The 15093-nt window shown below is 38.7% G+C and overlaps 1 protein-coding gene across 2 annotated transcripts in view; it reads right to left on the bottom strand.

The window, feature by feature from the left end:
• GOLPH3L (golgi phosphoprotein 3 like) overlaps positions 1–15093 on the bottom strand; it is a 49910-nt gene that overhangs the window by 32034 nt on the left and 2783 nt on the right. The window lies entirely within an intron of this gene.

Genomic DNA, 15093 nt, shown 5'->3' with positions numbered 1-15093 from the left:
GAGGTCAGGAACTCGAGATCAGCCTTACCAACATGGAAAAACCCCGTCTCTACTAAAAATACAAAATTAGCTGGGCGTGGTGGCACATACCTGTAATCCCAGCTACTCGGGAGGCTGAGGCAGGAGAATCACTTGAACCCGGGAGGCGAAGGTTTCAGTGAGCCAAGATCGCCCCATTACACTCCAGCCTGGGCAACCAGATCTAAACTCCATCTCAAAAACAAAACAAACAAACAAACAAAAAAAGTCCTATAAATTCCATAAGATTTAAAAAAGAGATTATTAAGAGGTTGGGGTCATTTTTAAAACCTAGATGTTTCAATTTTAGATAATGTCTAAGTTACTCCTTATTATGAAAGATACAAGTTAATATCTTTCCCGTATTTTATTACTTTACTTCCCAATTTTAAAATTATAACTTTTATTCTGTGGAGACTCATAATATGTATATTCTATTCTATAACTATAACTCACCAGATCTGTTCTACTTTATCAGAATGTATGCATAGAGAGCTGATGCTGGTTACATGAGATTTTATTATATTGTTTTTTACACATTTTTGTATGCCTGAATTATTTGTAATTTTGAAAAAAACGAATGTTTTAAACTAAAAAATGTTGTTTGGCTGGGTGCAGTGGCTCATGCCAAATGAGCCATGCCAATGATCTGAGGCAGGCAGATCATAAGGTCAAGAGATCAAGACAACCATCCTGGCCAACATGGTGAAACCCCATCTCTGGTAAAAACAAAAAATTAGCTGGCGTGGTGGTACACTCCTGTAGTCCCAGCTACTTGGGAGGCTGAGGCAGGAGAATTGCTTGAACCTGGGAGGCAGAGGTTGCAGTGAGCCGAGAGCCAAAATCTAGCCTGGTGAGGAAGCAAGGCTCTGTCTCAAAAACAAACAAACAAACAAAAGTTTAACAATATTTACAATATTTCTGGGAAGTAAGACTTCTTCTTTTTTTTTATGTTGTTAATTATACTTCCCTCTATTCCTTAAACTCTTTATCAAGAGCATTTTTTCCTAAAACAAACAGGAAAAATAAGTTTGTGTGAACCTTTACAATTTTAAGACCTGTATTATTACTTTAAATCTCTCTTATGAGTGAAAACGTTAAAAGGGTGATAGTGCTGAGAAAGATTTGTCACATAAGCATAAATAGTACAATTAGATGCATACATAGAATGGGCAGTGGTAGTATGTGTGCAGTAGTCTACTTGACCAACCCAAAGCACTACCCCAAATAACAATGTACAGAAGCTCAGAAATCACAGCACAGTTTTCTCACTATTGTACTAGGCAGAAATTCTATATTAAACTTGAAAATGAAACCTAGAATTTAGTCTTCTGGCAGACATTTAAGTTCCTCACCTATTACCAAAATGAGAGACCCCCAAAAACTTAATTGCATGCAGCCACAAATGTTTGTTTGTTTGTTTGTTTTTGAGATGGAGTCTCGCTCTGTCGCCCAGGCTGGGGTGCAATGGCCGGATCTCAGCTCACTGCAAGCTCCGCCTCCTGGGTTTAGGCCATTCTCCTGCCTCAGCCTCCTGAGTAGCTGGGACTACAGGCGCCCGCCATCTCTCCTGGCTAGTTTTTTGGATTTTTTAGTAGAGACGGGGTTTCACCATGTTAGCCAGGATGGTCTCGATCTCCTAACCTCGTGATCCACCCGTCTCGGCCTCCCAAAGTGCAGCCACAAATCTTATCTCAAAAGTTAATTTTAGCCAAAATTTAAAGCCGGTTACAAATAATAAAATGGGCTGGGCGCAGTGGCTCGCGCCTGCAATCCTAGCACTTTGGGAGACCAAAGCAGGAGGGCTGCTTGAGGTCACGAATTAGAGACCAGCCTGGACAACAAAGTGAAACTCCCTGTCTCTACAAGAAAATAAAAAAATTCGCCAGGCATGGTGGCATACTCCTGCAGTCTCAGCTATTTGGGAGGCTGAGGTCTGAGTATCCCTTGAGCCCAAGAGTGGGAGGCTGCAGTGAGGCATTTTTGTGCCACTGCACTCCAGCCTGGGCAACAGAGTGGAGATTGTTACCAAAAAAACTAAAAAATAAAAAGGCCAAGTGTGGTGGCTCATGCCTGTAATCCCCGCACTTCGGGAGGCTGAGGCAGGCAGATCACTTGAGCCTGGGAGTTTGAGACCAGCCTGGCTAACACAGTGAAACTCTGTCTTTATTTTAAAAAAAAGAATAAAATGATTATTGCTAAATTTTTATCAAATCCTAATTCAGATTAATTTAAGAGCTCTACAGAAATGATTCCTTATTTAGCAGAGGGAATAAAATCCAGAGAAGTAGCGAGTTTCAATAGGATGCTTCTGCAACAGTTTAGATTGGAGGTAATAAGATAAGCAAAAATGGGAATGGAAAGGAGGTATCAATGGCAAAGAGTGCAAATCTAAGACTGCAACAATTCTTTTATGTATTTCCAACTCTGGAACTATCAGGAGTACCCAGAGAGAGGTATATGAAAACAAAATAAACTGTTACCCTTCCTCTACACCTCAATAATTCATCTAAAATCCCTAGAAGCCACACAGAACTAATTCAGATATCAAGTGGGTTTTCTATCCCCCAGATTATATCCCCAAGTAAATTAATAGTTATTTTTTAAAGGATGGTACATTATCTAAGTAAGAAAATAGTGAACAATTGTATTTACTTTTTTTTCATCCTATGTGTGAGGCCACTGAAACAAAAGTCAAAGATTACTAAGAATACTAGGTTAGGCTCTCTTCCAGGAAACATTTTTTCAGTGCCCTCTTGTTCCAACAACTAAGGTCAGGCCATTGGTTGCTCAGTTTGTAAGAGCTGATTCAACTGATTATTTTCAAGTCTAAAAATAAGAAACTACTGCTTTGAAAGTTTAAGGCTATCCTACAGATATTTACTTTAAAGCATGTAAGTGGCTATTTATGCTCAGCATTCAACTAAAGTCTCTTTGGCCATAAGAAAATGACCATTTAATTAAGAGCCAAGACTAATGGTTTAAACAACAACAAAAACATAATAATAACGGTTATTATTTATTGAGCATTTACATGTGTCACGCTCTGAGTTAAAATTTTTATATAATCAGGCTGGGCACAGTGGCTCATGCCTGTAATCCCAGCACTTTGGGAGGACGAGGCAGGTGGATCACCTGAGGTCAGGAGTTCAAGACCAGATTGGGCAACATGGTGAAACCCCGTCTCTACTGAAAATACAAAAACTAGCCAGCATGGTGGTGGATGCCTGGAATCCCAGCTACTCGGGAGGCTGAGGCAGGAGAACCACTTGAACCTAGGGGGCGAATGTAGTGAGCTGAGATCACACTACTGCACTCCAGCCTGGGTAACAAGGGCAAAACTCCGCCTCAAAAACTTTTTTTTAAAAAAAATAATTAGTTAATCTAATTCTACAATAGCACTATTAAGTCAATATTATCTCTATTAAATAAGAATGAAGGAAAGAAATGTGAAAATGGAGCCCAAGTCATATAGCTGATAAGTGGTAGACCCAGGATTTGAATGTAGATGTGTCTGATTCCAAAGCCTGTGCTTTTATCCACTGCTGATAAAAAGATCAGAAAATAAAAGATGGTAACTAAGCACACTGAGATGTATGATAAATGCAAGGGAATTCAGAGAATGTAAAGTTCAGTGCTGGATTTGTGATGGGCTTTAAAACAAAATATGGGAAGGAAACATGGCAGGAATATGTAAAATGGACAAATGGGACTAGAGTGGTAAGTAGACTGAGCAGTGAGAAATAAGGTTAGTCAGTTAAAATGCGGCTTAGAAAGCCAGGAAAACACAGTCCTGCCCTCAGGAAGGTTGCAGACTAAACTTAAAGTTAACAATAATGTACATTTATTCAATGGAATCCTATGAAACCATTAAAAATAATGGGGTATGTTTATATTTATTGGCATAAAATATGTCCACATTATAATACATGGAAAAAGAAGGCTACAAAATAGCATGTCTGATTATAATCGATATTTTGGTAATTACACATCTGTGGCTGGGCATGGTGGCTCACATCTGTAATCCTAGCACTCTGGGAGGCCGAGGCAGGTGGATCACTTGAGGCCATGAGTTCGAGACCAGCCTGGCCAACATGGCAAAGCCCCGTCTCTACTGAAAATATAAAAATTAGATGGGCATGGTGGCAGGCGCCTGTAATCCCATCTACTCTGGTGACTGAGGCACAAGAATTGCTTGAACCTGGGAGGTGGAGCTTTCAGTGAGCTGCAGGCACCATTGCACTCCAGCCTGAGTGACAGAGCAAGACTCTGTCTCAAAGAAAAAAAAAAAAATTATGCATCTGTATATACATATATATGCACTGAAAACAGTCTATAAGGATATATATTACAATTTTACCAGTAGTTATTTTTGGGAAGCAAGATTACAGGTGGTTTTTACTTTCTTCTTTACACCTTTAAAAAAAACAGGTATAATTTACACAGAGTAAAATGCATAGATGTTAAGTTCAATGAGTTTTGACAAAAGCATATATTCATCTTACCTGACACCCCAAGCAAGATCTGGAACACTTGTATCATTCCAGTAAGTGTCCTCATGGAGGGCCAGGAGCGGTGGCTCACACCTGTAATCCCAGCACTTTGGGAGGCCGAGGCAGGTAGATCACTTGAGTCTAGGAATTTGAAACCAGCCTGGGCAACATGGCAAAATCCCATCTTTATAAAAATTACAAAGAATTAGCTGGGCATGGTGGCCTGCAGCTGTAGTTCCAGCTACTTGGGAAGCTGAGGCAGGGGAATCACCTGCTCCTGGGGAAGGCGAGGCTTCAGTGAGCCCTGATAGTGCCACTGCACTCCAGCCTTGGTGACAGACTCTCTCAAAAACGAAAAACAAAAAACAAAAAACAAAAAACAAAAACAAAAACAAAAACAAAAAAACATGTTCTCATGTAGATCTCAGTCTGAATTTCTTAGGGTAAACGTATTTCACTTTTAAAATATTAAAAAGTAATAAAATTACTTTTATATCTTAGACAAATTTGTAAAAATAAGTTAAAAAACCAAAAAAAAAAAAAAAAAAAAAAAAAGAGCGAGAGAATACAGTAACCTCAAACCCTTTGATTCAGTATTTTTTTCTATTTGCCATTCCTACCTTAAACCTCTTGGACAACTATGAATAGGTAAGGGCAAACAGAGAAACTAACGAGTAACTGGCACGGACTTTCTTCCTCTTCCATGTTACTACAGCACTTTTTTGGTACCTTTCTCCTAGTACTTACATACTGTGTCTAGCTATATGGTTATTGTATACATATCTTTTCTCCTCTATCAAATCCCTACGCTTCTGTAGGAAGATAAGTGCATCTTACTTTTATATTTTCCTTACTGTTCTCAGTGCCTTGCATCAAGGAAGTACTCAAGACTGGGTGCAGTGGCTCATGCCTGTAGTCCCAGCACTTTGGGAGGCCGAGGCATGCAAATTACATGAGGCCAGGAGTTCAAGACCTGTCTGGGCAACATGGCGAAACCCCATCTCTACTAAAAATACAAAAATTGGGTGTGGTGGTTCACGCCTGAAATCCCAGCACTTTGGGAGGCTGAGGTGGGCGGATCACGAGGTCAGGAGATCGAGACCATCCTGGCCAACACAGTGAAACCCCGTCTCTACTAAAAGTACAAAAAATTAGCCAGGCGTGATGGTGGGCGCCTGTAGTCCCAGCTACTTGGGAGGCTGAGGCAGGAGAATGGCGTGAACTCGGGAGGCGGAGCTTGCAGTGAGCCGAGATCACACCACTGCACTCCAGCCTGGGCGACAGAGCGAGACTCTGTCTCAAAAAAAAAAAAAAAAAAAAAAAAAAAAAGTTAGCTGGGCTTGGTGGTGGGGGCCTGTAATCCCAGCTACTCGGGAGGCTAAGGTACGAGAATTGCTTGAACCCAGGAGGTGGATGCGTGAGCCAAGATCACGCTGCTGCACTCCAGCTTGGGCGACAGAGCGAGACTGTCTCAAAAAAAAAAAAAAAAAAAAAAGGGTACTCAATAAATGTTGGCTGACTTGAACTGAAGAAAAGAAAATCACATCATTAGACAATTTAATGATACTTCCTGAGAGTGAGCTGCCCTTTGGGCAGATGTACATAAATAACTGAGATTATCTTCATAACCTATTTATCTAAAATCTTTCTAAATCATTGTTATGAGCTGAATTGTGTCCCCTCAAGTTTCATATGTTGAAGTTATAGCCCCCAGTACCTCAGAATACCTCTGTCTTTGGAGATAGGGCTTTTAGAAGGGGTGATTAAGTTAAAAATGAGGGTGTTATGGTGGGCCCTGAAGCAATCTGACTGGTGTTCTTTTGAGAGGAGAAATTTGGACACAGAGACACCAGGAAGGCATTTGCATAGAGGACACAGCAAGAAGTCTGCAGGGCAAGGTGAGAAATCTCAGAAGAAACCAAACCCATCAATCTTGATCTTGGACTTCTAATCCCCAGAAAATTAATTTCTGTCATTTAAGCCACCAAGTCTGTGGTATTTTAGCATGGCATCTTTAGCAAACTAATACAATCCTACTCTCACAGAAAAATCTAGAAGAGGCCTGTCTATCCATTTAGTCTTAAGCTTTTTAAATTTCTCATTTATTTTTAGAGACAGGGTCTCACTATATTGCCTAGGCTGGTTTCAAACTCCTGGGCTCAAGCAATCCTCCTGCCTCAGCCTCCCAAAGTGCTGAGATTACAGGTGTGAGCCACGATGCCCACCCTTGGTTTTAAGCTTTAAGATGCAAGAACAAATCACTATTTGACTTACTCATATTTATCTCTTTTTAGTATAATAGTCTCTCCCTCCTTCCATAAGGAAGATATGTGACATGGGTTCTAATCTATAGCTGAAGAGTGAACTGACAAGAAAAATAATGACTATTTGTACACCAGACTTTCTGATGTGAATTATTTTTATTTTAATTTTTTTTTGGAGACAGAGTTTCACTCTTGTTGCCCAGGCTGTAGTGCAACGGCGTGATCTCAGCTCACTACCAACTCCGCTTCATGGGTTCAAGCAATTCTCCTGCCTCAGCCTCCTAAGTAGCTGGGATTACAGGCGTGCACCACCACGCCCAGCTAATTTTTGTATTATTAATAGATATGGAGTTTCACCATGTTGGCCAGGCTGGTCTCGAATTCCTGACCTCAGGTGATCCACCTGCCTCGGCCTCCCAAAGTGCTGGGATTACATTCAGCTCATAACAATGATTTAGAAAGATTTTAGATAAATAAGTGAGTCACCGTGCTTGGCAATAATATAATTATAATTAAATATTATTTACTACTCCTTTAAACATATCTTCCTTTTGCCAGTTGGGTCATTCAAACTTCTTACTTGGACTTGTTGCCCTTTATGACTAGAATATCTTGTTTGAAAAAGAAGAAGAGAAAAACAATGTATAGAATTTTCCTATTTCCTCCTTAATATTTGAAGCAATGGAATGGAAAATTTGAAGTAAAAATAAAACTAATAAAATAAAATCATTCAGAATTCCTCACAGTAGTATCTTCCCTTTTTCTGACATTATTGATGCCTAATGTTTTTTACAGGATCCCAAAATCTTTTTCCAAGAGTGAGCTTTGCTGGGGTATTAAACATCTGAACAAGAAAGATATGGATAAAACTTGAAAAATAACTCATATGCCAAATATTATTGTGAAACAATAATCTTTTATTTTAATAGGAGGCATAAATTAAAATCTATATGAATCTGGCCAGGTGCAGTGGCTTACACCTGTAATCCCAGCACTTTGGGATGCCAAAGCAGGTGGATCACTTAAGGTCAGGAGTTTGAGACTAACCTGGCCAACATAGTGAAACCCTGTCTCTACTAAAAATAAAAAATCAGCCAGGCGTGGTGGTGGGCACCTTACAGTCCCAGCTACTCGGGAGGCTGAGGCAGGAGAATTGCTTGAACCTGGGAAGTGGAGGTTGCAGTGGGTTGAAATCGCACCACTGCACTCTAGCCTGGGCAACAGAATGAGACTCCATCTCAATAAATAAATAAATAAATAAATAAATAAATAAATAAATAAGATAAAATCCATATGAATCTACCCAAGGAGGTGAAATTATTTGGGTCACACTAAACAGTTAATGATCCTGAACAATACTCTTTATTTCAGGAAGAAATATAGAGAAACATGTGAAACTTGCTTTGTAAGCATGTCTTTTTTTTTTTTTTTTTTTTTGAGACGGCATCTCGCTCTGTTGCCCAGGCTAGAGTGTAGTGGTGCAGCCTCGGCTCACTGCAACTTCTGCCTCCCTGGTTCAAGCAATTCTCCTGCCTCAGCCTCCCGAGTAGCTGAGATTACAGGCATGCACCACTACGTCCGGCTAATTTTTGTATTTTTAGTAGAGATGGGGTTTCACCATATTGGCCAGGCTGGTCTTGAACTCCTGATCTTGTGATCTGCCCACCTCGGCCTCCCAAAGTGCTAGGATTACAGGTGTGAGCTACCGCACCCAGCCAGCATGTCCTTTTTAAACTGCAAAGTCAGATATTTATTTTTGTTTTGTTTTTCCTGTTTTGCAACAGGGTCTTGCTCTGTGGCCCAGGCTGGAGCACAGTGGTGTGATCATAGCTCACTGCAGCTTCGAACTCCAGGGCTTAAGTGATCCTCTTACCTAAACCTCCTGAGTAGCTGGGACTATAGGTTCACGCAGGGCTAAGTTTTCACTTTTTTGTAGAGACTGAGTCTCACTTTGTTGCCCTGGCTTGTCTTGAACTCCTGGCCTCAAGTAATCCTCCCACTTTGGCCTCCCAAACCACTGGGAATACAGACAGTGAAATACCACGCCCAGTTGCAGAGTCAGTTTGAATGTAAATTCCACAATTTATTGCCCAAATGATCATTTAACTTTGACTCCCATAAACAGAATGATATCTGCCTTGCAGGATCAAACAATGGAAAGTGCAAAATGTTTTGAAAATTATACAAACAAAATATGGAGGCAAAAGTGATGAAATGGCTGACAGCAAGTTTATAGGCACAGTGGTTACAGCCAAAATCCCAAATTCAAGTGGGCAGCTTTGTCTCAATATCAATACTAGATATTTTATATTTTGGAAGAGTACTGTGTGCATTTGGGGGTTGGGAGAATTAGGGAGAAGATCTTAACAAAATAGCTTACGCTATGTTTTCCTACTATTAAAACAGGTCTTTGGTCTTCCAGTTTATTTCCTTTTATAACAATAGTAAATAGTTATTTGGGGTTAATATGCCTGGATATAATAAAAAACAAAAGTTTTAAAAAAATTTTTAACAGCTTATGTTTAAATTTAAAAAACCTGACAAACAAGCCCTTCTGATACAGTTGCCCTATTCACAATTACAGTAACTAATGGGAGACTTATTGTTCATTTTGCACAATCAGGAAACTAAAAGGTAAAACCAGGTAGTAACTTAAATTAGACTTTTTTTTTTTTTTTTTTAAGACAAGGTCTTGCTCTTTGCTCAGCCTGCTATTAATATTTTAATTATAATAAAATGTTTTAGGATTGAATCACTTTTTAACGAGAGCAATTTTCTTCATTCATAGCCAATAATGGATAGGTTGGACACTGACTGACTGACTGATTTTAAAAACTTTTTTTGGCCGGGTGCGGTGGCTCACACCTGTAATCCCAGCACTTTGGGAGGCTGAGGCGGGTGGATCACCTGAGGTCAGGAGTTCAACACCAGCCTGGCTAACATGTGAAATCCCATTTCTACTAAAAATACAAAAAATTAGCCGGGTGTGGTGGTGCATGTCTGCAATCCCAGCTGCTCAGGAGGCTGATACAGGAGAATCACTTGAATGCGGGAGGTAGAAGTTGCAGTGAGCCAAGATAGTGCCACTGCACTCCAGCTTGGGCAACAAGTGCAAAATTCTGTCTCCAAAAAAAAAAAAAAAAAAACTTTTTGATTAGTGTAGTGAATTTTTTTTTACCAGCTTTAAAAAAGTTTTACTTCTAATCTCCTATTGCTAATAAAGATGAACTATACCTGATAGAGGATCATCAGCAGCTTGAAAGAGCACAGCATTAACATACTTTATAATTAAAAATACACATGAATTTCATACGTATAATTCCCATATGTATAGTGGATAATAGTGGATTGTTTGAAAAAAGATAACTGACAAGTACCAGGAAAATCTTAGCAGCACTGTTCATAATGAACTCTTGAATGTGCATTAACTCATAGAATGAATAGTGGTATATTCACATAATGAAATATTAATCACGATGAACTGTATTAAATTAAATTATATGCAACAACATGGATAAATCTCACAAACATTATACTGATAAAAGAATACACTAAAATATTAACCCAATAAAACAGAGTTTAAAAACAGGTAAAACTAAAATATATTGTTTAGGGATATACATACATGTCAAAACTACAGGGAGGTGGGCAGCATGTGATTAGGGGCAGGCATAAGAGAAGCCTTCCAGGATGCTGATATTGTTCTATTGGTGATTACCACGCCCGGTTAATGCTTTTTTTTTTAATTTGGTAGAGATGGGGTTTTGCCATGTTGGCCAGGCTGGTCTCAAACTCCTGGCCTCAAGTGATCTGCCCACCTCAAACCTCCCAAAGTGCTGGGATTATAGATGTGTGCCACTGCATCTGGCCAGATGCTTAATATTTTAAAACCGGTCTGTGGTAGTTACCCCTCAGAATAATTTTTTTTTTCTTTTAAGACAGGGTCTCACTCTGTCATCCAGGTAGGAGTACAGTGGCACAATCATAGGCGCACTCCAGCCTTTAACTCCTGGGCTCAAGCAATCCTCTCGCCTCAGCCTCCCAAGTGGCTGAAACTACAGGTGTGTGACACCGTGCCAGGCTAATTTATATATTTTTTGTAGAGATGAGGTCTCACTATGTTGCTCAGGTTGGTCTGGAATTCCTGGCCTCAGGCAATCCTTCTGTCTCCCAAAGTGCTGGGATTACAGACAGAAGCCACTGTGCCTGCTTGAAAGAGACATAGTTTCTAAAAAAAAAATGGTAATATTGGGTTCTAAACAGAGGATCTTAGGGAACTCTCCAGTAAAAGTTTGGGAGTTTGGGACATAAAATTTAACATTTAGGATTTTTTCTTTTTTTTGACTTGTCATAAACCTCAAACCATGTAAAAACAAGCAATTATATACACATTAAAACATATACTCACAAAGAACATAAAAATGTCATTAAGTCCTAATTTGGACACAAAAATTAAATGGGCTTTACTGTTTTCATTAGGCTGATTCTCTTTTCCCTAAAGGAAAGAGTCTAAAAGTCTCTGCCTGGTAACAAAATCTATAATCTGGTCCAAATCAAATTTACTGATTTTGAATCCCATTGCTCTCCACCTACTTCAGTTACACTGGCCTACTCAGTTATCTCCCAAACTCATCAAGCTCATGATACCTTTGCTCACTCAGGTTCCCTCATCCAGAACGTGTTTCCTTTTCTCCATTCATGTTAATCCTCCCATTTTTAAAGGCGTGGCTTGTTTTACTGCCTTTTTCTATTCTTCACCGGATTACTCTGTCCCATGATGGTTTCTCCTCTCTCTAACTCCCTTGGCTCATTCTAACATGCAAAAACTTGCTTTTTATTGTTGTTTACTAAAAAAAAATCTTTTGCATTGTGAAATATAATGCACACACAGAAGAATAAACAAAACAAAAGTAAAAAGCTTAATTATTCCAAAGTGAAGATCTATGGCCCAGGTGCAGTGGCTCATGCTTATAATCCTAGCACTTTGGGAGGCCAAGGCGGGTGGATCACTTGGGATCAGGAGTTCGAGACTAGCCTGGCTAACACGGTGAAAACCTGTCCCTACTAAGAATACAAAAAGTAGGCAGGAGGGACAGAGCAAGACTCCATATCAAAAATAAATATAAATAAATAAATAAATAAATAAATAAGGCTGGGAACAGTGGCTTACGCCTGTAAACCCAGCACTTTGGGAGGCCACACCTATAATTCCAGCCCTTTGGGAGGCCAAGGTGGACGGGTCACCTGAGAGGTCAGGAGTTCAAGACAGCCTGACCAATATGGTGAAACCCCATCTCTACTAAAAATACAAAAATGAGCGAGGCATGTTGGCGGGCGCCTGCAATCCCAGCTACTCAGGAAATTGAGACAGGAGAATTGCTTGAACCTGGAAGGCGGAGGTTGCAGTGAGCTGAGATCGTGCTGCTGCACTCCAACCTGGGCGGCAGAGCGAGACTCTGTCTCAAAAACAAAAACAAAAACAAAACAAAACTAATAAACTTCCTCTAGGTCCAGAAACAGAAAATTGTTACTATCTAGAAATCCTCTTCATTTTCCTCCCTAATTACTAACACCCTTTTCCTTCCCCTATCCCTTACAAAAAGATAACCACTATTGTAAAAACTATAGTAATTCCTGGCTTGATTTTCTTTATAATTATACCACCTAAATATGCAATCTCAAATACAATAGTTTTTTGAATTTCATATAAATGGAATCATACAGTATATATATTTTTGTGTTTGGCTTTCTTTATTGAACATGAGAAATATACATGTTGTATAACAATGTTCATTTTCATTCTGTATAGAAAACATATTTATACTCATTTAAACAAATGGATGATTCATTTTTTTTTTGATGATTCATTTTTATCCATTCTGCTGTTGATGGACCTTTGGGTTACTTAACTTTTAAAAAGTATGTATCTTTTTGTCTCTTCAGCTAGAATGCAAGTTTCTCGAAGGCAGGCACCATATACTATACTATTTTATATTTACCTTAGTATTAATATTTAGCATAATGTTAAGCACATAATGGGTGTCCTCAATCACATTAAATATTGATTAAATGAATCTATTGATAGTTTGCGAGATAAGAAAAAAATAAGTACAGTTGGAGATCAATTTAATATTTTTAGAGATAGTTATGTAACTGGCCTTTTGTAACTACTATTACTTAGATAAAAGGTTTGACCTCTTCTATTCATTTACACCTAAGGATTTATTGTCTTTTATTCTTCCTGAGCCAAATGAAAGCTAAATATTTGTTAACTATCCTCAAAAATAAAATTAGAGCAATTCAAAAGGTGGTTAATGTTTATTTATTTATTTATTTTTTGAGGCCTTGCTCTGTTGTTCAGGCTGGAGTGCAGTGGCACAATTTTGATTCACTGAAGCCTCGACTTCCCAGGCTCAAGCAATCCTCTTGACTCAGCCTCCTGGGTAGCTAGGACTTCAGGCATGTGCCACCATGCCCAACTAATTTTTTTGTTTTAAATATTTTGTAGTGATGCGGTCTCACTATGTTGCCCAGGCTGGTCTTGAACTCCTGCACCTAAGCATTCCTCTCACCTTGGCCTCCCCAGTGTTGGGATTACAGGCATTAGCCACTGCATCCAGCCATCTACTCATTTTGTACAGTATCTCACCAATATATCAAGTACGGTCCATGGCCATAGCTCTCAATGAGCTGCTTTACTTTTTATTCTATTTCCTAAAATTTATATTAACCATTATAAACACATGAAGACAAGCTCAAAAGCAAAAATTCCAGTGCATAAGGTCAGCAGGAAATTAATCATTCCTATTCAAAGCTAAAACAAACCAAATAGCTTTTAGTTCTATATCCTCTTTTTATACAGTGACTGTTTCCTAGGTAATGTGTAAACGTCTCAAAAGAGTATTTATACCACCTAATCTTCAGTCCTATTCTGACATTCTCTTGGAGAGCTGGTTTTGCCTTTTCACTTATTTGCCTTTTATAAAACTGAAGCCTCATCAACTTCTCAGCAAACAGGAAAACATATTTCTGGGCATGAATTTCTGATATACCTACATCTTGGCCAGGTACACAATAAGCATGTCTCTAATATTAGTTTTAGCAATACACAGACTATAACTGGTCTTGTAAATTTTGTTCAAGTTGTTAATTTAACAAGAAAAAAAGTAAAAAGGAAAATAGTAAATAAATGAAAGGCAAAATCTAAACAACAATGGTATTCCCAAGTCGAAGAATTGATGTAGAAAAGAAGAGCTGTTACTACTTGTATGCAGCCAATTTACTTCCAGCTAAGGATAATTATCAAAGCCAAATTTAGTATTTTTAAAATCTAAAATAACATTCTAATTTTATATGTTTTCAAAACTGAGGCCAGTAATAAATACACCTCTTTTTGTGTGTGTGTGTAGGGGTGTTATTTACTAAGGCTTTCCTGGAAAGAAAGCAGATTGTTTAAAATGTTACCTTCGTAACTTCTTCATGAAGGAATAGTGTGATGAGAAAACACAGTAAAAAGTTACAAATGAAGGATGATGATGTATACTAGTAGTAGACAAGCCAGGAAAACTGTTGGTTATATCACAAGACTCAGGATCTCAAGACTAACTATACTATAAAATAAATGTTCCATTAAATAAGGAGACATTTAGGGAAAAAAGGCAAAAGCTAAAATTATTTTTAAAAATTTTTTAAAATTAAAATAATCCTCTATTTTTTATGTATGTGTATGTATGTGTGTATATATATAACTATACACACACACACACACATATATATACATATATATTTTTTGAGACAGGGTCATTCTGTTGTCCAGGCTGGAATGCAGTGGTGCAATCTTGGTTCACTGCAACCTCTGCCTTCCAGGTTCAAGCGATTCTCCTGCCTCAGCCTCCCGAGTAGCTGGGATTATAGGCACAAGCCGCCACACACGGTTAATTTTTATATTTTTGAGTAGAGACGGGGTTTCACCATGTTGGCCAGGCTAGTCTTGAACTCCTGGCCCCAAGTGATTGACTCACTTCGGCTCCCCAAAGTGCTGGGATTACAGGCGTGAGCCACCGTGCCCGATCCAATTGTTGATATTTGACTTATAAAGATGCACGAGGAAAAAAAAAAATTATTTCTGCTATAAGAAACCTACCAATTGTTTATTTCTGTAAGGCAGCTAATCACACATGTTCCTTGTATTTTCATTTAAAAGACTATTTCTCCTCAAAGCTGAAGAAGACTTTGATGTGTGGGCCCTCTTTCTTACTTTAATAAGGGGTTGTTATTTTGCCTTTAATCTGACTTGGGAAACTACAAGTACAAAACTT

Source organism: Chlorocebus sabaeus, chromosome 20, assembly GCF_047675955.1.
Source record: "Chlorocebus sabaeus isolate Y175 chromosome 20, mChlSab1.0.hap1, whole genome shotgun sequence".
NCBI lineage: Eukaryota > Metazoa > Chordata > Mammalia > Primates > Cercopithecidae > Chlorocebus > Chlorocebus sabaeus.
Note: the sequence above shows the minus strand (reverse complement) of the source record. Positions and strands in the feature narration are given on the sequence as shown.